The sequence below is a fragment of the Somniosus microcephalus genome, chromosome 6 (genome assembly GCF_052327205.1).
Source record: "Somniosus microcephalus isolate GS21.2 chromosome 6, FLI_Smic_1.0, whole genome shotgun sequence".
Lineage (NCBI taxonomy): Eukaryota > Metazoa > Chordata > Chondrichthyes > Squaliformes > Somniosidae > Somniosus > Somniosus microcephalus.
Window position 1 is genome coordinate 251,146,342 of NC_140992.1, and position 23,639 is coordinate 251,169,980.

Below are 23,639 nucleotides of genomic sequence, written 5' to 3' on the forward strand. Positions count from 1 at the left end.
GACTGGGTTCACAGTCACCTTGAAGTCCCCACAGATGCGAACCTTCCTTGGCTCCTCAGGCGTGCTGCTCAATGCTTTCTTCATTACAGGAACGATGGGTGTGGCCCACTCGCTCCAGTCCACCTTAGACAGCACCCCCGAACGCTCCAGACTCTCCAGTTCAGCTTCCACAGCTGGGCGTATCGCGTATGGCACCGGTCTGGCCTTGAAAAATTTTGGGGTTGCGTTATCCTCAATCTTTATGGTTGCCTTTACTCCTTTTAGAGTCCCAAGTCCTTGTTGGAACACCTCTTTCGCGTCAGATAGAATTTGTGACAGACGTCCAGGTACAACGTTATCATCTTTTTTGTCAGTCACAGTTAGTGCCAGAATGGAATGCCAATCCAATTGTAGTCTTCGGATCCATTCATGTCCCAATAATGGTGGTCCTCCATCTCGTAGTATATACATGTATAGTTTCTGTGTTTCCTTTCCGTTATATTCAACTGGCACCCTTATTTTTCCTCTGGGGTAGACCTTTTGCCCCGTGTATGTCTTCAATATAATGGACGTGTCCTTTAAGGGTATGTGTGAGAATAGCCGCTCATCGTCTCGTCGATTCATGACAGTTAGGGCTGATCCTGTGTCCAATTCCATCTTCACTGGGGACCCTGCTATCATGAGGGTGACCCAAATGGTTCGGTGATCTTCTTTTGCGATCACGTTGTGTAACTTTAAACAACTTAGTCGCCTGCCCCCGGAGTCCTTATCACTCTCCTGATCTTCTGAACTACTATCTGTCGGTTTCTTTACTTTCCTGTACTGTTCCTTAGTAGTTCTTGTCATGTTGGTTTTCTTTCCTGACCTGCAGACTCTTGCTATATGTCCCATTTTCCCGCATTGCCTGCATATTTTGTCTTTAAACCAGCAGTCCTTCTGCTCATGGGTTGTTCTGCCGCAGCGATAGCACTTTTCGGCTCCATACGCCATTTCGTTAGCACTGTATTCTTGTGGTTTCTGTTGTATTTCCGCAGCTCCCCGTGCTGCTGCTTCGTTGGATACTGCCACGCTGAAAGCCTGTTCTAGCGTCAGGTCCTTTTTTGAAAGTAGTCGTTTCTGGGTTCCTTCACTCTGGAGCCCGCAGACAAACTTATCCCGTAAGGTGTCTGCCAGTCCTGCTCCGAACTGGCAGTGCTTCGATAACTTGCGTAGTTCCGTAAGATAGTCAGCATTGCTCTCATCTTTGTGCTGGTTTCTTTTATGGAACTTGAATCTTTCTGCTATCAGCAGTGGTGTAGGGCTTAGATGTTCCTGTAAGATATGAACAATCTCCTCAAAACTTTTCTCCATTGGTTTAGCTGGGGTAATTAAATTCCGCAATAGGCCGTACGTACTCGCACCCATCAGATTTAATAATACCGACGCCCTCTTTCCATCAGCCACCTCATTTGCCTTGCAGTACACTTCAATTCTTTCCACATACGTGGTCCAGTCTTCTACCTCGTTGTCGAAAGCAGTGACACTGCCACTTTTCGGCATCTTGGGCGATTTAAAATGGCGCCTCCCACGCTTTTGCTTCTTCCCCAATGGAATAAAATGGCGCCTCCCACGCTTTTGCTTCTTCCCCAACGGGATAAAATGGCGCCTCCCGCGCTTTTGCTTCTTCCCCTTACTGCCACGCTGCTCCTAGCATTCTACGGGGTAATGGCGGCGACCCGCAGCTTTGGCGCGTCTCGCTTTCCTTCCCCCCCCCGTTTAGTTTCTCTCCGCTGTCCTGTTCTCAAGCACCGACCGCGCCCTGTGCGCTCCACCCTCTCTCTCGTTTTCTTTTCCCGGTGACGCTGCGCGGCCCGATTTGTAGAGCCGCTCGATCGAGCTTGAGCCCGCCGCAGTCCGGAAGGGTCAGCGCGCTACCTGCTACCAGCACGATTCACTGGAACCACAGTCTCTCCCGCAATTCTCCAAACACCGATGGATTCTTTGCGCGGTTGCCCTCGGTCAACGCCCGTTGCTCAGACTACGACCTTCCAGGACCTTCCTTTCAGGCGAGATCCCCGTGAGATGATGCCACACTGCAGGTGAGTTTGAACTTACTTGTCGCCACTGTAAAGTCCGCGTCTCAATAATACACGGACTTCGGGAGAACAGTTTAACAGGTACTTTACTGAACAAGAGGCAGCTTGAAACTGAAACTACAGAAGCCTGCTAGGGCCTTTTATACAGGTGTGGTCACTGCCGGTACTGCAGTCTAAGACCAGTTATTCCCTTAAAGGTACATACACATCAGAAAATATCTTCAATCTGCGGAAGCGGATATTGTACAGTGTGAAGGACTGGGTTCACTGTCACCTTAAAGTCCCCACAGATGCGAACCTTCTTTGGTTCCCCAGGCGTATTACTCAACAACCTCTTCATTACAGGAACGATGGGTGTAGCCCACTCGCTCCAATCCACTTTGGATAGCACTCCTGAACGTTCCAAACCTTCCAGCTCTGCTTCGACGGCTGGGCGGATCGCATAAGGTACCGGTCTGGCCTTAAAAAACTTTGGGCTTGCATTTTCCTCTATTTTGATCGTTGCTGTTATGCCTTTTAGTGTTCCGAGTCCCTCCTGGAACACTTCTTGTGCGTCAGTTAGCATTTTTGACAGTCGTCCCGGTGTGACGTCGTCATCCTTTTTGGCATCTACAGTCAGTGCTTGTATGGAATGCCAATCTAGCTGTATCTTCCGGATCCATTCACGCCCTAGAAGTGGCGGTCCTCCATCTGGCAATACATATATGTCCATTTTTGGTGTTTCCTTGCCGTTGTATATCACGTTCACCCTTATTTTCCCTTTGGGGTAGACTTTTTGCCCCGTGTATGTCTTCAATACAATCTCTGTATCTCTCAAGGGTATATGTGAGAATAGCCGCTTGTAGTCCCTTTGGTTTATGACTGTTAGGGCTGATCCTGTGTCCAATTCCATTTTCACTTGGACTCCGTCTATCTTGAGCGTGACCCAGATAGTTTGGTGATCCTCCATTTTGATTACATGATGTAGTTTCAGACAACTCAGCTCCTTGCTTCCGGAGTCTGTATCACTTTTCTGTTCGTCTGAACTACTCTCCGTCACCTTATGTACCTTTTTGTACTTCTCCTGTGGAGATTTCTTGCTGCTGGTTTTCTTTCCCGACCTGCAGACACTTGCTCTGTGTCCTACTTTTCCACACTGTCTGCACACTTGGTCCTTGAACCAACAGTCCTTGTGGTCGTGTGTTGTTTTGCCGCAGCGATAACACTTCACTGCTCCATATGACATTTCATTTGTGCCATATTCTTGCGATCTCCGTTGTATCTCTGCAGCGCCCCGTGCGGCTGCTTCATGTGATACTGCCATGCTGAAAGCCTTGTCCAGCGTAAGATCCTTTTCTGATAGAAGCCGTTTCTGGGTTCCTTCACTTTGAAGCCCACACACAAACTTGTCCCTTAAAGTATCTGCTAGTCCCGTTCCAAACTGGCAGTGTTTCGATAGTTTGCGCAGTTCCGTTAAATACTCAGCATTACTTTCGTCTTTATGCTGGTTCCTTTTGTGAAACTTAAATCTTTCGGCTATCAGCAGCGGCGTGGGGTTTAAGTGGTCCTGTAGGATTGCCACTATGCTTTCAAAATCCTTTTCCACTGGTTTCTCTGGGGTTATTAGGTTTTGCAGTAAGCCATACGTTTTTGCACCCATGGAATTCAACACCAGTGCTTTCCTGGCATCTGGCACTTCATTCGCCTTGCAGTACACTTCTACACGTTCTATATATGTTGCCCAATCTTTGACTTCATTGTCGAACGCTGTGACACTGCCACTCTTCTGCATCCTTGGGTGTGGTTAGACTGGCTAAAAATGGCATCTCCCGCGCTCTCCCTTCTTCTCTGCCGGCTCAAAATGGCGTCTCCCGCGCTTCTTTCCTCCCCCGCGGACGCTGCTCAGCCCTTGAAACCCCGGCCATGCTCTGCGCATTTTCCCTTCTCTCGTTGACGCTGCTTGGTCTTCAACCCCGGCTGCGCCCTGTGCGCTTCACCCTCTCTCTTACCCCGTCGATGCTGCTCGGCCTTTTTGTGTGCCGTCGATCGGCTCCAGCCGCTGCCGTCCGGGAAGGGTCTGCGCCGTACCTGCTGCCAAGCCCGCTGTACTGGATCGTCTCGACTGGGGAACCAAGCCCAGCTCTCCACAGCCTCCTCTGCGATGTTCAAGTCCTCTCCGGATGGTCGACGCCCGCACTACACTTCCTCCTGCAAGCACTTTCACACTCAGGACCTGCTATTGCCTTCATAACTACTTGTCCACAATCATAATAATAATAATAATAATCAACTTTATTGTCATTGTTAGTGCACAAGTGCAGTACAACGAAATGTAAGCTTGCGGCTCCCGAGAGTGTACATTTTGAGTAAGACATTTAACATACATTTGGCTTGTAACATAAACATAAACATAATAAAGTGCATTGGCAGATGTGCAGGCTTTAGAGTTTATTTGCAGAGTTCAATAGGATGACAGCCCTGGGAAAGAAGCTGTTCCTAAATCTGGTCGTTCGGGTGCGAATGCATCTGTAGCATCTCCCAGATGGCAGGGGGGCGAACAGACTGTGGCTGGGGTGGGTAGGGTCTTTGATGATGGTCAGTGGCCTCCGTAAACAGCGTTTCTGGTAGATGTGCTCTATGGTCGGTAGCCGGGTGCCGGTAATGCGTTGGGCAGTTTTGACTACCCGCTGCAGGGCTTTCCGGTCATAGGAGCTACAGCTGCCATGCCACACTGTGATACAGTTCGTCAGGATGCTCTCTATTGTGCAGCGGTAAAAGTTAGAGAGGATCTGGGGTGACAGGTTACATCCCTTCAGCCTCCTTAGGAAATATAGGCGCTGCTGGGCCTTCCTCACCAAAGAGGAGGTATTGAGGGACCAGGAGAGGTCTTCCGTGATGTGGACTCCGAGGAACTTAAAGCTGTCCACCCTTTCCACCACAGCCCCATGGATGTGGATGGGGGTGTGTCTTCTGCTGCTTCTTCCACTCATCATGCACACTATGCAAATCTGCCATTCGTTTATGGGATGTAGGCATCGCTGGCAAGGCCAGCATTTATTGCCCATCCTTAATTGCTCTTGAGAAGGTGGTGGTGAGCTGCCTTCTTGAACCGCTGCAGTCCGTGTGGTGAAGGTGCTCCCACAGTGCTGTTAGGTAGGGATTTTGACCCAGCGATGATGAAGGAACGGCGATATACTTCTAAGTCAGGATGGTGTGTGACTTGGAGGGGAACTTGGAGGTGGTGGTGTTCCCATGCGCTTGATGCCCTTGTTCTTCTAGGTGGAAGAGGTCGCGGGTTTGGGAGGTGCTGCCGAAGAAGCCTTGGCGAGTTGCTACAGTGCATCTTGTAGATGGTACACACTGCAGCCACAGAATGCCAGTGGTGGAGGGAGTGAATGTTTAAGGTAGTGGATGGGGTGCCAATCAAGTGGGCTGCTTTGTCCTGGATGGTGTCGAGCTTCTTGAGTGTTGTTGGAGCTGCACTCATCCAGGCAAGTGGAGAGTATTCTATCACACTCATTACTTGTGCCTTGTAGATGGTGGAAAGACTTTGGGGAGTCAGGAGGTGAGACACTCGCCACAGAATACCTAGCCTCTGACCTGCTCTTGTTGCCACAGTATTTATATGGCTGGTCCAGTTAAGTTTCTGGTCAATGGTGACCCCCAGTGACATCTTCAAATCCCTTCAACAGGGCACACACTAAACCCACTGCCACACTTCTTACAGGAAAAGCTTGCACAAAAGACAAAGACGGCCCGGAAATCAGGGTTCTAAATTGGGGGAAGGCCGATTTTAATAAGATAAGACAGGATCAAGCAAAAGTGGACTGGGAGCAGCTACTTATAGGAAAATCCACATCAAAACAGTGGGAGGCTTTCAGAAGGGAAATAGAGAGAGTACAACACCAACATGTTCCTGTAAAGGTCAAGGGTGGGACCAACAAGCAAAGGGAACCTTGGATGACAAAGGATATACAAAAATGCATTAGGAAAAAAAGGGGGGCTTTTGGCAGTTACAAAAGACAAAAGACGGTGGAAGCCCTAGAGGAGTATAAGAGGTGCAGGGGCATACTTAAAAAGGAAATTAGGAGGGCGAGGAGGGGCCATGAAATAACACTGGTGAGCAAAATAAAGGAAAATCCTAAGATGTTTTATAAGTATATTAAGGGCAAGAGGATAACCAGGGAAAGGGTAGGGCCCATTAGGGACCAAAGTGGCAAGCTGTGTGTAGAGCCAGATGAAGTAGGTGGGGTTTTAAATGAATTTTTTGCCTCAGTGTTCACTATGGAGAAAGACGATGTAGACATAGAAGTCGGGCAAGGGGACTGTGACATACTTGAACATATTAGCATCGAGAGGGAGGAGGTACTAGCGGTTTTAGCAGGCCAAAAAGTGGATAAATCCCCAGGCCCGGACGATATGTATCCCAGGCTGTTGTGTGAGGCAAAGGAGGAGATTGCAGGGGCTCTGACACAAATTTTCAGAACCTCTCTGGCCACAGGGGATGTACCAGAGGACTGGAGAACAGCTAATGTAGTACCATTATTCAAGAAGGGTAGCAGGGATAAACCAGGGAATTACAGGCCAGTGAGCCTAACATCTGTGGTAGGGAAATTATTGGAAAAAATTCTGAGGGACAAAATTAGTCTCCACTTGGAGAGGCAAGGATTAATCGGGGATAGTCAGCATGGCTTTGTCAAGGGTAAATCATGTCTGACCAATCTGATTGAATTTTTCGAGGGGGTGACTAGGTGTGTGGATGAGGGAAATGCTGTGGATGTGGTTTACATGGACTTCAGTAAAGCTTTTGACAAGGTCCCGCATAGGAGACTGGTCAAGAAGGTAAGAGTCCATGGGATCCAGGGGGCCTTGGCGCGTTGGATCCTAAACTGGCTGAGTGGCAGGAGGCAGAGGGTGATGGTCGAAGGTTGCTTTTGTGACTGGAAGCCTGTGTCCAGTGGGGTACCTCAGGGATCGGTGCTGGGTCCCTTGCTGTTTGTGATCTACATAAATGATTTGGATGAGAATGTAAAGGGTATGATCAGTAAGTTCGCGGATGACACGAAAATTGGTGGGGTGGTAAATTGCGAGGAGGAAAGCCTCAGGCTACAGGACAATATTAACGGGTTGGTCAGATGGGCGGAAAAGTGGCAAATGGAATTTAACCCGGAAAAGTGCGAGGTGATGCATTTTGGACGGACAAATAAGGCAAGGGAATACACAATGAGTGGTAGGACCCTAGGAAGTACAGAGGGTCAGAGGGACCTTGGTGTACATGTACATAGATCCCTGAAGGCAGCGGAACAGGTAGATAAGGTGGTTAAAAAGGCTTATGGGATACTTGCCTTCATTAGCAGAGGCATAGAATATAAGAGCAGGGAGGTTATGATGGAGCTGTACAAAACGCTGGTGAGGCCACAGCTGGAGTACTGTGTGCAGTTCTGGTCGCCTCACTATAGGAAGGATGTGATTGCTTTGGAGAGGGTGCAGAGAAGATTCACCAGGATGTTACCTGGGATGGAGCGCCTCAGCTATGAAGAGAGACTGGACAGGCTGGGGTTGTTTTCCTTGGAGCAAAAAAGGCTGAGGGGGGACCTGATTGAGGTGTACAAAATGATGAGGGGCATAGATAGGGTAGATAAAGAGGAACTTTTCCCCTTAGTAGGGGGGTCAATAACAAGGGGGCACAGATTCAGGGTAAGGGGCAGGAGATTCAGGGGGGATTTGAGGAGGAACTTTTTCACCCAGAGGGTGGTTGGAAGCTGGAACTCACTGCCTGAAAGGGTGGTAGAGGCAGGAACCCTCACAACATTCAAGAAGCATTTGGATGAGCACTTGAAATGCCATTGCATACAAGGCTATGGTCCAAATGCTGGAAAATGGGATTAGACTGGATAGGGAGGGATGGGCGGCGCAGACACGATGGGCCAAAGGGCCTCTTTCTGTGCTGTAAAACTCTATGACTCTATGACTCTATGACAACAGAAAGGAGAGTGCAACAACAGGAGGTGACCTTGCCTCGGGGCATTTGCTTACACATATTGAGGAGGCTGCAATCAACATAATTGGCACGTTCCAACAACCCTCTATGTAAAGAACTTTTTCCTAACCTCACTCTCACTGATAATGTTAAAGTGATCCCTTATCACCAACTCCCCAATCACAGGAAATAGTTTTTCCCTATTCACTCTGTAAATACTATGTCAACATTCAAGATTAGATTGGATAGGTGGATGAAGAAAAAGGGATTCAAGGGATATGTGTAGGGATAAGGGTGGGTAAAGGTGATTAGAACTATTTGCTCGCATGGAGAGTAAATGCCGACACGGTCTGGTTGGGCCGAATAACCAGTTTCTGCGTTGCAACTTCTAGGAACATAAGAACAGGAGTTGGCCATTTAGCCCCCAGAGCCTGTTCTGCCATTCAGTTAGATCATGACTGATCTGTGCTTCAACTCGATTTACCCATCTGTGCTCCATATCCCTTGATACCCTTACCCAACAAAAATCTATCGATCTCAGTCTTGAACATTTTAATCGACCCAGTATCCACAGCCTTTTGGGGAAGCGAGTTCCAGATTTCCATTACCCTTTGTGTGAAAAGGTGCTTCCTGATTTCACTCCTAAATGGCCGAGCTCTAATTTTAAGATTATACCCTCTTGTTCTGGATTCCCCAACCAGAGGAGACAGTTTATCTGTGTCTACCCTATTGAATCCTTTTATCATTTTAAATACCTCAATGAGATCACCCTTCAACCTTCTAAACTCAAGGGAATACAAGCCAAGTTTATGCAACTTGTTGTCATAATTTAACTGTTTTTGCCCTTGTATCATTCTGGTGAAGCTGTACTGAACCCCCACCAAGGCCAATATATCTTTCCTGAGGTTCGGTGCCCAAAATTGAATACAGTACTTCAGATGTGGTCTGATCTAGTTCTATACAATACTGAAGCATCACTTCCTCACATTTGAATTCCAATCTTGTTGAGATAAAGGCCAACATTCCATTAGCCTTTTTGATTACTTTTTGTACCTGTGCACTGGCTTTTAGTCATTTGTGTACATGGACACCTAAATCCTTTTGCTCCTCCACAGCTCAGAATCTCTCACCATTAAGAAAATATTCTGATTTGTCTTTCTTATAGCCAAAGTGGATGACCTCACCCTTCCCCATGTTGAACTTCACCTACCATATTTTTTCCCACTCACTTAGTCTGTCTAAGTCCCTTTGTAATTTCCTGCTCCCATTCACACAACTTACTGTACCTCCTAACTTAGTGTCATCTGCAAACTTGCATATACAACTCTCTATTTTTTCATCTAAATCATTGATATATATGGTGAAAAGATGAGGCCTCAGTGTAGATCCCTGGGGAACAACACTTATCACATCCCACCAATCAGAACACAAACCCCTATTGTTGCTTTTTATAGCTCTCCCAATCCACTGGATTTCTACCTTTCCTTGAATTTGTGTAAGCCTTTTCATTTATGTTGATACTGTCTCTTACCTCATTTGTTCAGCATGGTTGCTTAACTTAACATGTGGAGCATTTACCTTTTAGGGGTATGTATTGGTTTGGTATCGTACCAACTACTTCGACCACTGTTTCACTGTGGGCTTCCCATTCACAGTTTAGTCTAATTTACTATGGTCAATTTATTTCACATTCCTTCAAGGTTTGCCTGACTTAAATTTGATACCTTGATTTGTGACTCTCCCTTCTCCCTCTCAAACCGAATATTACATTCAATCAGTATTATGGTCACTATTTGCAAGATGCTCCTTTGCCATCAGATTATTAACTAATTCTGGTTCGTTACCCATCACTATATCCAGTGTGTTCTGTTACTTTGTCGGTTCTAAAACATATTTTTCTAGGAATCTGTCCAGAATGCATTCCAGAAATTAATTGCGATTATTATTTCTGCGGTTCCGCTTGTGGAATATTAAGCTCCTGATCATGCTCAGGATGTTGCCAGCTCTCTATAATGGCTGCTACATCATACCCTTTAACAACAACAAAAACTTGCATTTATATAACGCCTTTAATGTAGTAAAGTGCCCCAAGGCACTTCACAGGAGCGTTATCGAACAAAGTTTGATACCGAGCCACATAAGGAGATATTAGGACAAATGACCAAAAGCTTGATCAAAGAGATAGGTTTTAAGGAGCGTCTTAAAGGAGGAGAGAGCTAGAGAGGCCGCGAGGCGTAGAGAGGAAATTCCATAGCGTTTAGGGCCTAGGCAGCTGAAAGCACGGCCTCCAATGGTGGAGCAATTAAAATAGGGATGCGCAAGAGGCCAGAATTGGAGGAGCACAGAGATCTCGGAGGGTTGTAGGGCTGGAGAAGGTTTCAGAAATGAGGAGGGGCGAGGCCATGGAGGGATTTGAAAATTGAGGCGCTGCCAGGCCAGGAGCCTATGTAGGTCAGCGAGCACAGGAGTAATGGGTGAACGGGACTTGGTGCGAGTTAGGATACGGTCAGTGGAGTTTTAGATGAGCTCAAGCTTATGGAGGGTGGAAAAACGGAACCGGGAGGCCAGCCAGAAGAGGGTTGGAATAGTCAAGTCTACAGGTAACAAAGGCATGGATGAGGGTCTCAGCAACGGATGAGCTGAGGCAGAGGTGGAGTAGGTTGATGTTACAGAGATGGAAGTAGGCGGTCTTGGTGATGGCGCGGATATGTGGTCGGTAGCTCATTTCAGGGTCAAATGCGACACCAAGGTTGCAAGTGGTCTGGTTCAGTCTCAGACAGTTGCCAGGTCGAGGGATTGAGTCGATGGCTAGGTAACAGAGTTTGTGGCAGGGACTGAAGACAATGGCTTCAGTCTTCCCAATATTTAGTTGGTGGAAATTTCTGCTCATACAGACAAGTAGTCTGACAATTTAGAGACAGTAGAAGGTGGTGGTGAGGTAGAGCTAGGTGTCGTCAGCGTACATGTGGAATCTGATGTGTTTTCGGATGATGTCGCCGAGGGGCAGCGTGTAGATGAGAAATAGGAGGGGGCCAAGGAGAGATCCTTGGGGGATCCAGAGGTAACATTACATGAGCAGAAGAGAAGCTATTGCAGGTAATTCTCTGGCTACGACTGGATAGATAATAATGGAACCAGGCGAGTGCAGTCCCACCCAGCTAGATGATCGAGGAGAGGTGTTGGAGGAAGATGGAGTGGTCAACCATGTCAAAGATTGCAGACAGGTTGAGAAGGATGAGGAGGGATAGTTTACTATGGTCACAGTTACATAGGATGTCATTTCTGACTTTGATGAGAGCTGTTTCGGTACTGTGGTAGGGGCAGAAACCTGATTAGAGAGATTCAAACATGGAATTCCAAGAAAGATGGACACGGATTTGGGAGGCGACAACATGTTCAAGGACTTTAGAGAGAAAAGGGAGGTTGGAGATGGAGCGGTAGTTTGTAAGGAGAGAAGAATCAAGGGGTTTTTTGAGGAGAGGGGTGATAACAGCAGAGTTGAAGGAGGGGGGACAGTACCTGAGGAAAGAGAACCATTAACAATATCAGCTAACATGCTGGCCAGGAAGGGAAATTGGATGGTCAGCAGTTTGGTGGGAATAGAGTCGAGGGAGCAGGAAGTGGGTCTCATGAACAAGCTGAGCTTGGAGAGGGCATGAGGGGAGATAGGGTGGAAACTAGAGAAAGATGTGAGTTCAGGGGTTGGGGAGTTTTATTTAAGTTGAATTTGTGCTTGTAACTCACTTGTTTTATTTCTTATTCTACAGAATTCTTAGTAGAGTAACTGTCTCCGCCCTGCCGATATTTTTCTCACACTTTTTTGGCTTAGTGTGGACTTTCCCCTCCCACCCACCTAACTAGTTTAAATATTTCCCCGCTGCCCAATTTAACCTTTCGGCAAGGACATGGGTGTCTCTCTGGTTTGGGTGAAGACTATCTCATCATACAACCTTTTTTAGCCTCAAAAGTGGTCCCAGTATCCCAGGAATCCTTCCAGCCACACGTTGACAATCCAAATCTTGCTCTCCTTGTCTGGTCCTGAGCATTGCACTGGGAGTAATCCAGAAATTACTAGCCTGGAGTTCTGTTTCTTAATTCTTCTATGTATTTCTATCTACAAGGGGCTCTCGCCAGGCTGTTGTATAGTATTAGGAATTGTTATTAGCCATTACAATTATAATCCTCTTTGACATCTCTATGTGTGGAGATTGTTCCTGAAGTAGCTGCTGACGCTGCAATGTTAGTTGACATGAATAACAATTTTGGTCTTTGGGCATATGTATTTTATTTCAGGATGAAGGGACTCAGAGAGGCATTGAACATGACAGCAGAGCAGGGATGGTTCAGCTGAAGAGATTCTTCAATGAGCTGCTGCTGTAGAGCTCCGCCTGCAGTCAAGTATTGGAGCTCCTCCGCTTCCACCACAAACTCCGTTTCCCAGCCAGCAACTCCATCCCTCTCCCTAGCAATTGTCTGAGGCTGCACCAGAATGTTCACAACCTTGTTGTCATATTTGACCCTGAGATGAGCTTCCGACCACATATCTGCGCCATCACTAAGACCGCCTATTTCCACCTCTGGAACAATGCCCAACTCCGCCCCTGCCTCAGCTCATCTGCTGCTGAAACACTCAGCCATGCCTTTGTTACCTCTAGACTCAACTATTCCAACACGCTCCTGGCCGGCCTCCCACTTTCTACCCTCCGTAACCTTGAGGTCATCCAAAACTCTGCTGCCCATATCCTAACTCACACCAAGTCCCGTTCACCAATCACCCCTGTGTTCGCTGATCTACATTGGCTCCTGGTTAAGCAACACCTTGATTTTAAAATTCTCATCCTTGTTTTTAAATCCCTCCATGGCTTTGCCCCTCCCTATCTCTGTAACCTCCTCTAGCCACACAACCGTTGGAAATATCTGCACTTCTCCAATTCTGGCCTCTTGCACATCCCTGATTTTATTCGCTCCATGCCTTCAGCTGCTGAGGTGCTAAGCTCTGGAATTCCCTCCCTAAACCTCTCCGCCTCTCTTTTCTACTTTAAGACGCTCCTTAAAATGACCTCTTTGACCAAGCTTTTGGTCACTGCCTTAATATCTCATGCGGCTCGCCTTGGGGTGTTTTACTATGTTAAAGGTGCTATATAAATACAAGTTGTTGTTATCCTCTATGCCACCAGTGTCCTCTCTCATGATGCTGAAAGTCCTCATCCAATGGTGGCTCCATGTGTTGTTCCCATTGCAAGGCAAAGTTACGCAGCAAACCACTATCATATTGGACAATCATTCTTGCAGAACGCCACCAAACCTGTCCAAGCCGCAAAATTGTTGCTTGAAGACTCCATGCGGGCTCTAGTGGAACTATGGATTTCAGGGTAGTGCAGTTTGGATGCTGAGTGTAGGTTCTTGAGAGGAGACATGAGCGAAGTGTGAAGAGGGTAGCCCTTGTCCCCAAGCAACCAGCCTCTTACTTGCTGTGCAGGCGCAATGGAGGGGGGTGGGAGGAGAAGGATTGGCGCAATATTAAAGCATCATGGCAGCTGCTAAGAAAGCAGACACATACCTGCATGATGCACTGCTGGTGATCACATACCAGTTGCACATTAATGGAGTGGAAGACCTTACAACTCAAGAAGCAGTGGGGTCATCTGAAGGAGCACGCAGGGTGAATTGGGTGCAGTCAATGATGCCCTGGACTTGAGGGAATCCTGAAATCTAACCAACCCCCAGAGCTCTACCCTGCTGCTTCCAGATGTCCATTGGGAATGTGATGCAAGTATTTTAGAAAGCATGGCATCAGTCACCTGCTTTATGCAAGCATCAACTGCAGACTGACTGACGTTGCTGATATCCCCTGTGGCAGCCCTTTAAATGCCACTGAAAATGGCCGCCTCTCAACTTGCACTGGCCTTGGTTTGTGGACAGGTTGAAGTACTGGCAGTAGCAGGTAGGAACCAAAATGGTGTCAAAGTCCTGACAATGTTATTTGACCCTGATTTACATATCTTCATTAGGCCCCTGCCTGTTTTGGGCGTGAGCGTTGGCCAGCTAAATCGAGGTCTGCCCAAAAATTGGAACAGGTGGACCTTCGACAGCATGTTGGCAAAGTTTTTAAATTACATTTTCATCCTGGTACCACCCTGTTTAGGCCTAATAACGAGGTGGTAGCAAGATGGCCTATTAGGGACCATAAAGGTAACCTGTGTGTGGAAGCGGAAGACATGGGTATGGTTCTTAATGTATACTTTGCGTCTGTTTTCACAAAAGAGAGGGACGATGCAGAGTTTGCAATCAGGGAGGAGGAGTGTGAAATATTAGATGAAATAAACATAGTGAAAGAGGAAGTATTAAAGGGTTTAGCATCTTTGAAAGTGGACAAATCCCCAGGCCCAGATGAAATGTATCCCTTCTGTTAAGAGAAGTAAGAGAGGAAATAGCAGAGGCTCTGACCATCATTTTCCAATCCTCTCTGGCTACAGGTGTGGTGCCAGAGGACTGGAGGACTACGAACGTGGTACCATTGTTTAAAAAGGGAGAAAGGGATAGACCGTGTAATTACAGGCCAGTCAGCCTAACCTCGGAGGTGGGAAAATTATTGGAAAAGATTCTGAGGGACAGGATAAAGCTTCATTTAGAAAGACATGGATTAATCAGGGACTGTCAGCATGGATTTGTTAAGGGAAGGTCATGTCTGACTAACTTGATTGAATTTAAGAAGATGTTGCCTGGGCTGAGGAATTTTAGCTATGAGGAAAGATTGGTTAGGCTGGGGTTGTTTACTTTGGAACAGAGGAGGCTGAGGGGAGACCTAATTGAGGTGTATAAAATTATGAGGGGCCTAGATAGCGTGGATAGGAAGGACTTACTTCCCTTAGCAGAAGGGTCAATAACCAGGAGGCATAGATTTAAAGTAATTGTTCAGAAGTTTAGAGGGGATTTGAGGAGAAATTTTTTCACCCAGAGTGTGGTGAGGGTCTGGAACTCACTGCCTGGAAGGGTGGTAGAGGCAGAGACCCTCATCACATTTAAAAAGTACTTGGATATGCACTGGAAGTGCCGTAATCTACAAGACTACGGACCAAGTGCTGGAAAGTGGGATTAGGGTGGATAGCTCTTTGTCGGCCGTATTATGTCCGTGTATAATTGAGACACGGACGGCAGGAGTTGATTATAACAAGTCTTTACTGAATGGAGACAACCTGGAAACTGAAACTACAGAAGGCTGCTAGTGCCTTTTATACAGGGGCAGTCACTGCCGGTACTGCAGTCTGAGACCAGTTATTCCCTTAAAGGTACATACACAACAATTCCTCCCCTTTTAGATAAACAGTACATAACATTCATTTAACAACTAAATGATAACTAATTACAATTACAATTACGGTTGCCAGATACATTGGTTGAGGTTAAGCAATTATAAGTTCAGTCTTTGAGGAGGCTTCCTGATTCTGTCTGGATAACGCCTCTTTGGGGTATCAGGTTCTTCTGGTAAAGTTGAGTCGGGATCAATGTCGTTGTTTGGTTCGTCTGCTTCCAATATCACCGATTCTGCGGTAGATGCAATTGGTACTTCGGTTTCATCGCCAGGTGTATCAGATCGTGGTGTGGAGTTGACGTTTTCCAGTGACTCTAGAATCTGGTCAGCATGGCGTCTTACAATGCTCTCTCCAACATCCATGGTATACATGAGAGGTCCTTGCCGTGTACAGATCGTTCCTGGCTGCCATTTCTCTGTGTGGTAGTCCCAGGCCAAAACTGGTTGACCTATCTTAAAACTCCTGGTCGGCCTTTCATTCATATTCTGAAACTGCCTGTTCTCCACATCTCTTTTGATGTTCGGCTTAACCAAATCCAAGCGGCATCGTAGTCTTCGATTGAAGAACATCATGGCAGGAGTTTGGTTGGTAACCGCATGTGTCGCATTCCGGTAGGCAAACAAGAAGTTGTCCACCTTGTGTTGTAGGGGTATATCTTCATTACACATTGCCTTGATAGCCTTCTTGAATGTTTGAACAAACCTCTCGGCCAATCCATTAGTGGCTGGATGATATGGGGCGGATGTGTAATGCTTAACACCATTGTTCTTTAAGAACCTCCGAAACTCTTCAGACACAAACTGTGGTCCATTGTCAGAGCAAATCTGTTCAGGCAGCCCATTCCTGGCGAATATGGTTCGTAAGATTGTGATCGTTTTTTCTGTGGTGGTTGAGGACATTTTTATTACCTCTGGCCACTTTGAATGTGCATCCACCGCAATTAAAAACATCGAGTCCATGAAGGGACCAGCAAAATCAATGTGCACCCTTTACCATGGAGATGAGGGCTACTCCCATGGATGTAGAGGGGCTTGTGGTGGGGCGTTTTGGACCTTCTGGCATCCTGTACAGTTCTTGGTCATCTCTTCGATTTCTCTATCGATTCCCGGCCACCACACAAACGCTCTGGCTAAGCTCTTCATTTTTACCCCTCCCAGATGACCCTCATGAAGCTCATTGAGCACTCTATCCTTCAATTTGGGTGGAAGTACTACTCTGGATCCACACATCAATGTTCCTCTGCACACTGACAGCTGTTCTCTTCTTGGCGAGAATGCTGGCAGCAGTGGTTCGCCATGTGCTGGCCATCCCTTCACCGTTAAATCATAGACCCAGGATAGTGTCGGGTCATTTCGTGTTTCCTTTTCTATGTTTGCATTCATCACAGGGAGACATTTGACTATGGTCGAGTGGAATATCTCCACTGGATCCACTGCAAGTTCTTCTTCCACCGTCGGCAACGGTAGGCGCGACAATCCATCAGCATTCCCATGCTGTTTAGTTCCTTTGTACTCGATGTCATATTGGTGTGCCCCTAGGAAAAGGGACCACCTCTGTAGCCGTTGTGCTGTCATTATCGGTACGCCCTTCTGAGGGTTGAAAATGGAGACAAGAGGTTGATGGTCAGTTAGTAGAGTAGATTTTTGACCGTGCAGGTAGTGATTGAACTTCTTCACCCCCCACACCAGGCTGAGGGCCTCTCTGTCAATCTGGGCGTAGTTACGCTCGGCTGAAGTTAACGAGCGTGACGCAAAAGCTATCGGCCTCTCTAACCCATCAAGGAATTTATGTGACAGTACCGCCCCAATGCCGTAGGGAGACGCATCACACGCCAGTCTTATCGGTAGTGATGGGTTGTAGTGAGCCAATACTTCTCTTGAAGTGATTAAGTCCTTACTCTTCTGAAAGGCCCGCTTACATTCATTGCTCCATTTCCATGCTACTCCCGTTCGTAGTAGGGCGTTCAGTGGGTGCAGAATTGTGGACAAATTCGGTAAAAACTTATGGTAGTAATTCACCAATCCGAGGAATGACCTCAGTTGCGACACATTTTCAGGCGCTGGGGCCTTAACTACTGCTTCATTTTTGTCAGGGGACTTATGTAACCCCTCTTCATCAATCACGTGGCCACAATACGATATCTGTTTCTTAAAAAAACTCGCACTTGGGGCGATTGGCTCGTAGCCCATGTTCACGTAGTCTAGTGAGCACCTGTTCTAGGTTGTCAAGGTGTTCACTGTCATCTTCACCTGTCACTAGGATGTCGTCCAAGTAACACTGAGTCCCCGGAATCCCTTGCAGGACTTGTTCCATCGCTCTTTGCCATATCGCCGGAGCTGATGCTACTCCGAATACCAGTCGATGATACTGGTAAAGACCTTTGTGGGTGTTTATCGTGAGATACTTCCTAGAGGATTCTTCAACCTCCATCTGTAAATATGCTTGTGCTAGGTCAATTTTTGTAAAACGCTTCCCTCCAGATAGTGAGGCGAAGATATCTTCTATCCTTGGAAGAGGATATTGTACTGTGTGAAGGACTGGGTTCACCGTCACCTTGAAGTCCCCACAGATGCGAACCTTCCTTGGCTCCTCAGACTTATTGTTTAACGTTTTCTTCATGACTGGAACGATGGGTGTCGCCCACTCGCTCCAGTCTACCTTAGATAACATGCCTGCATTCTCCAGATTCTCCAGCTCTGCCTCGACGGCTGGGCGAATTGCATATGGTACCGGTCTTGCTTTGAAAAACTTGGGAATTGCATTCTCTTCTATTTTTATCGAGGCGGTTACGCCTTTAAGAGTGCCCAGTTCTTGTTGAAATACCTCTTTGGCGTTAGCTAAGATTGTTGACAATCGTCCAGGAGTGATGTCGTCATCCTTTTTACCAGCCACCGTCATTGCCTGAATGGAGTGCCAGTCTAAGCTTATCTTTCTGATCCATTCACGTCCCAATAACGGTGGTCCACCATCTTGCAGTATGTAGAGATACAATTTCCATACTTTCTTGCCGTTGTATTCGACAGGCACCCTTATTTTTCCTCTGGGGTATACTTTTTGCCCCGTATACGTCCTCAAGACGATGGATGTCTCTCTCAAGGGTATGTGTGAGAATAGCCGCTCGTAGTCTCGTCGATTCATGACGGTTAGAGCCGATCCTGTATCCAATTCCAGTTTGACTTGGGACCCTGCTATCGTGAGGGTGACCCAAATGGTTCAGTGATCCTCTTTTGCGATTACATTGTGAAGTTTGAGACAGCTTAGTCTCTTGTTCCCGGATTCACTATCGCTCATCTGGTCTTCGAAACTACTGTCCGTCATCTTTTGTACTTTCCTGTACGGTTCCTTAGTAGCCTTTTTGTTGTCATTGGTCTTCTTCCCAGACCTGCAAACTCATGCAATGTGTCCCATCTTTCCGCATTGCCTGCATATTTTGTCCTTGGACCAGCAGTCCTTCTGGTCATGGGTTGTTCTGCCGCAGCGATAACATTTTGCAAATCCCCGTGTCATTTCGTGGGTGCCGTATTCCTGTGGCTTTTGTTGTATTTCCACAGCTCCCCTGGCTGCTGCTTCGTACGATACTGCCACGCTGAAAGCCTTCTCTAGCGTCAGCTCTTTCTCTGAGAGTAACTTCTTCTGGGTTCCTTCACTCAGGAGTCCACAGACAAATTTGTCCCGTAGGGTATCTGCCAGTCCTGCTCCAAACTGGCAGTGCTTTGATAGCTTGCGTAGTTCCGTAAGGTAATCAGCATTGCTCTCATCTTTATGCTGAGTTCTCCTGTGGAATTTAAATCTTTCTGCTATCAGCAGCGGTGCAGGGTTTAGGTGTTCCTGTAGGATAGCAACAATTTCGTTAAAACTCTTCGCCTTCGGTTTGGCTGGAGTAATCAGGTCCCGCAATAGGCCGTACATTCTTGCGCCCATTAAGTTTAGCAGTACCGATGCCTTTTTCTCATCGGCTATTTCGTTTGCCTCGCAATATACCTCGACTCTTTTCACATACATGGTCCAGTCTTCTATTGCATTATCAAAGGCAGTGATATAGCCAGTCTTCGGCATCTTGGAAATCTAAAATGGCGCCTCCCGCGCTTTGCCTTCTTCCCCGCTGGATTAAGATGGCACCTCCCGCGCTTTGCCTTCTTCCCCGCTGTTGCTAGCGCTGCTTCCCACAGTTTCTGTTGTAAACTGCAGCTCCTCGCGGCTTTCTGCACGTTTAATTTTTTTTTTTAAATTATTTTCCCGTCGTCTGAACAACCCTGCGGGACTCTTGCCTCCCTCTTCTCGGGTCTGTATGCTGCCCGGCTTCGTAGCACCGGCCGCGCCCTGTGTGCTCCACCCTCTCTCTCTCTCCTCTTCCCGACAACGCTGCTCGGCCCCATTGCAAGCCACCCGCTCGAGTTCTAGACCGCCGCAGCCCAGGAAGGATCAGTGTACTACCTGCCACCAGCCCGATTAGCTGAAGCACCGTCGACAGGAACCAAGCCCCACTCTCGACAGCCTCTCCTGCAAATCTTCAACTCCGCTGACTCAGAGGCGGATGCCCACGGTCGATGCCCGTTTCTACTGTTTCTTCTTTCTAGCCTCGACCTCTGCTCACTTTGCTTCAGGGATGGATCCCATGAGGTGGTGCAGACTGTAGGTAAGTTCGTATCTGCTCGTCGCCAATATTATGTCCGTGTATAATTGAGACACGGACGGCAGGAGTTGATTATAACAAGTCTTTACTTAAATAAGACAACCTAGAAACTGAAACTACAGAAGGCTGCTAGTGCCTTTTATACAGGGGTGGTCACTGCCGGTACTACAGTCTGAGACCAGTTATTCCCTTAAAAGTACATACACAACATTCCGGCGTGAACAAGATGGGCCGAATGGCCTCCTTCTGTGCTGTAAATTTCTATGATTCTATGAAAAATTTTCCCCAGTGTGCTTCAGAATCTTTATGGGAGTGAGTTAGCTTCCTGTGCCTTTCCTCAACTGAAATGTTGGGGATAGGAAGCCTGTCCTATTTTATAAGATAAGAATACCCAGCTAACAAATGAAAATGATGGGACAAATAACATATCTAAGCACGTCCTCTGCTGATTTTGCAGCTCTGCTGTGAAGAGACAGGAACTACCTCTCATGTTGATGAACCAACACCAGGAAATAGGAGCTTCACTTACTGTTGAGAAAATTCACATAAATCAGCTGACAGGAAATGACTTCAGAACTAATGATGTCATTGTGGTATTGCTTGTGCAATTTAATAGTGGAGGTGTTTAAAGAAATGCAAAATAAGAGTTTAGTGTGGGAGGGGGATGGAATATTGCTGCTTCTCAGTAGACACACTAATTTATTTTCCATTACCGATGACTAGTCATGAGTAATATTATTTTGAGTTTACATATTTATTAAAGAGCCATATCCTGTTGCATTAACTGTGGGATTGTCTCATCCGCTTTCACAAGTATCAGCATTTTTTTTAGTACTGTCTACAGTATGATGGTTATTGCTGGTTTACTCCGCCCTTGACACCAGAGAAAAGCTAATCGGATTGTCTTTCACATTTTCAGGTTATGATCCGTGATATCTCCAAATCTGTCAGTTGGTGTATTCTTTTGTTAGGGAAAGCCCTGGTTCAAGGTGTGCCCTATGCATATTCCTGTACTGTGTCCCCATGGAACAGCTAATTTGTTGATGCCTGCGTCCACAATCTAATAAATGGCCCAGTCACTTCAAAGATAAAAAAGAGTATAGGGCGAGTTTGTCAACTCGGTCCACTGTAGATCACATTAATTCACGGACAGTCTAAACACAGCCAAAAGATCCAATGTTTCCAGGGACCTTGTCGTAAACTCAGCATCAAGTGATCTCAAACGACTTTTTTAAAATATCTCTTGTGATTTGTCGTGGTGAGTGCTGAGTGTAGGAAAATGGGGGGTGGGGGGGGGGGGAGTTCCGTTTTTATACTTAGTATCAAGCCATCCCACAACAGAACGAGCATTTTGTTTCCCACTCACATCACTCTTGAGTGGGGAAGTGCAGAACTTGTAGATGTATACTAAAACATATGCAAGAGACTGTGATCACTTGTCAGTGAAATCTTTAAAATGAGAAATGCGCTAATGGGAAGGTCACTCTTTTGTATCGTTCGAAATGTAACGACCTTACCGCAGGTTACCTGAAATTATTTTAAAGTTTAAAAAGATGGCACTGTACTGGCTGTATTTAATAATAAACTGACAATTTCTGAAAAACGTGGCAAAATATCACAGAACAATGATGCAAAATGTGCAGTATAACAGGACATTAGATGTAGGGTAAAACATCCCACATACAGCATCACTACCCTAATTTTAACCCCAAACTGTGTGAATATTCCATTCCCCACACCAAGCATTCTTGAGTTCCTTCTGACTGGAAATGATGGCATTTGTCCATAGCAAAAGCGAAACACAACAAAACTGTTAGACCTGCATTTGCAATGGGCTTGGCACATCTGAATCAATTGACCTGGCGTTTTCTCATGGTGGCAATTTCAGGTTGTTACCAGTAAATTGGCAGTAAAACAGCAGAAATGTCAATGCTGTATTTTCCACTTGCACTGGATCAGTAAATTGGCCAGCAGTAGATGCAGCTTCCTAATCAAATAGAAATTGCAATTCTAAAAATTTATTGCATGATTCAGTGATCTCTCAAGTCCAGATATGACCCATCCTAAGCTTCTGCAAACTGTGCTCTTGCATTGGTGCTAGGAGGAAGCACCTAGTTTCCTCTTGAATGTTTTTCTCCAGCATCATAAATTCACCGTGTGGGAAACTGCAAGCCTCAGCTCAGTGGTAGAACGCTAATCTCTGAGTCAGAAGGTTGTGGGTTCAGCCCCACTCCAGTGACATGAGCACATAATCTAGGCTGACGCTACTGTACAATGCTGAAGGAGTGCTACACCTTTGGAGGTGCTGCCTTTCAGATGAGTTGTTACACTGAGGCTCTATTTGCCCTCTCAGGTGGATGCAAAAGATAGCATGGCACCTTTTGAATAAGAGCAGGAGAGTTCTCCTGGAATTTTGGATAGCATTTATCCTTTAACCAACACTACTAAACAAAAAACAGATTACCTCATCATTTATGTGCTGTTTGCAGGACCTTGCTGAGTGCAAATTACCCGCAGTATCTACTGACATAACAACAGTGACTACACTTCAAAAGTACTTCATTGGCTGTGAAGTGCTTTGGGCATCTTGAGGACATGAAAGTTGCTATTTAAATGCAAATGAAAATGAAAAAGTGTTAAAATGAAGAAAAAATCACAATTTGAAATTGTTATCAGGGAATCACAGAATGTTACAGCAACAAAACAAGCCATTCCTCCCATCTGTGGGTGTCTTTTCACTGTATGAATCACCTACTTTAAAAAAAAATTGACATTGGGATATGGAATATCAGTGCTTGGGATTGGACCTCTTCCCAGTTCAGGCACCCAGTTTCAAGCAGCCTCTTCCCAGTTCAGGCACCCAGTTTCAAGCACCCTTAGGTCAGGTATAGCAGAGTAAAATTCCATCTAATCTGCTCCAACAACATACTGAAGACCTAACTTGAGAAGAGTAGCTTACTGCATCAGTGTGCCATTTTTCCTATCTCCCACACTCGCCATCCTATGGCCTGTCTAAACCGATTATTGCGGAATTAGGCACAGCATTGAACTGTAGACCCAAACTCATTTCACATTGGATCTTTCTAGCCAACAAACTTCCATCCCTTCAGTCTGGACTAGGTTTAAATTTACATCACAGATAGAAAAGACAATCTTTAATACACGGCACCACCGATTTCCCGAGCCACTTGATGTAATCCTACTCTAATCCTCCACACCATTATATTCTAATCTCCCCAATTATGCATTTGTTCCTCCCACTTTAAATTCTCAAGCGGTCCACCCTTTCCTTGACTGAAAGAATACTTCAAGGTATTTGACATTGGTGCTCTTTAGCCAATTACTAAAGGTTACACAATGATACTCACGTTTTCATCCCTCAATGTCAGGAAGCCTAACAGCAGTCAACATTTGGAACTTACAAAATGGGGAAATTGCATTTGTATTGTAAGATCGACCCCTTGGCAAGATCCAGAAATGTGATTAGGGACTTTCCCTCACCTGCATCTCTCAGTGGATAGAAGTGTTACTGCAGAAGGGGGAGAACGGGCTGAGGGTTGTGTGTAGGAATCTAATGTATTGATCCCGTGCCAATGAATTGTAGGAAGGTTCTTAAAATCCCATTTGATAAAACTGAAAATTACAGATGGCAGATGATTGTAAATCCAAGTGCCCCACAG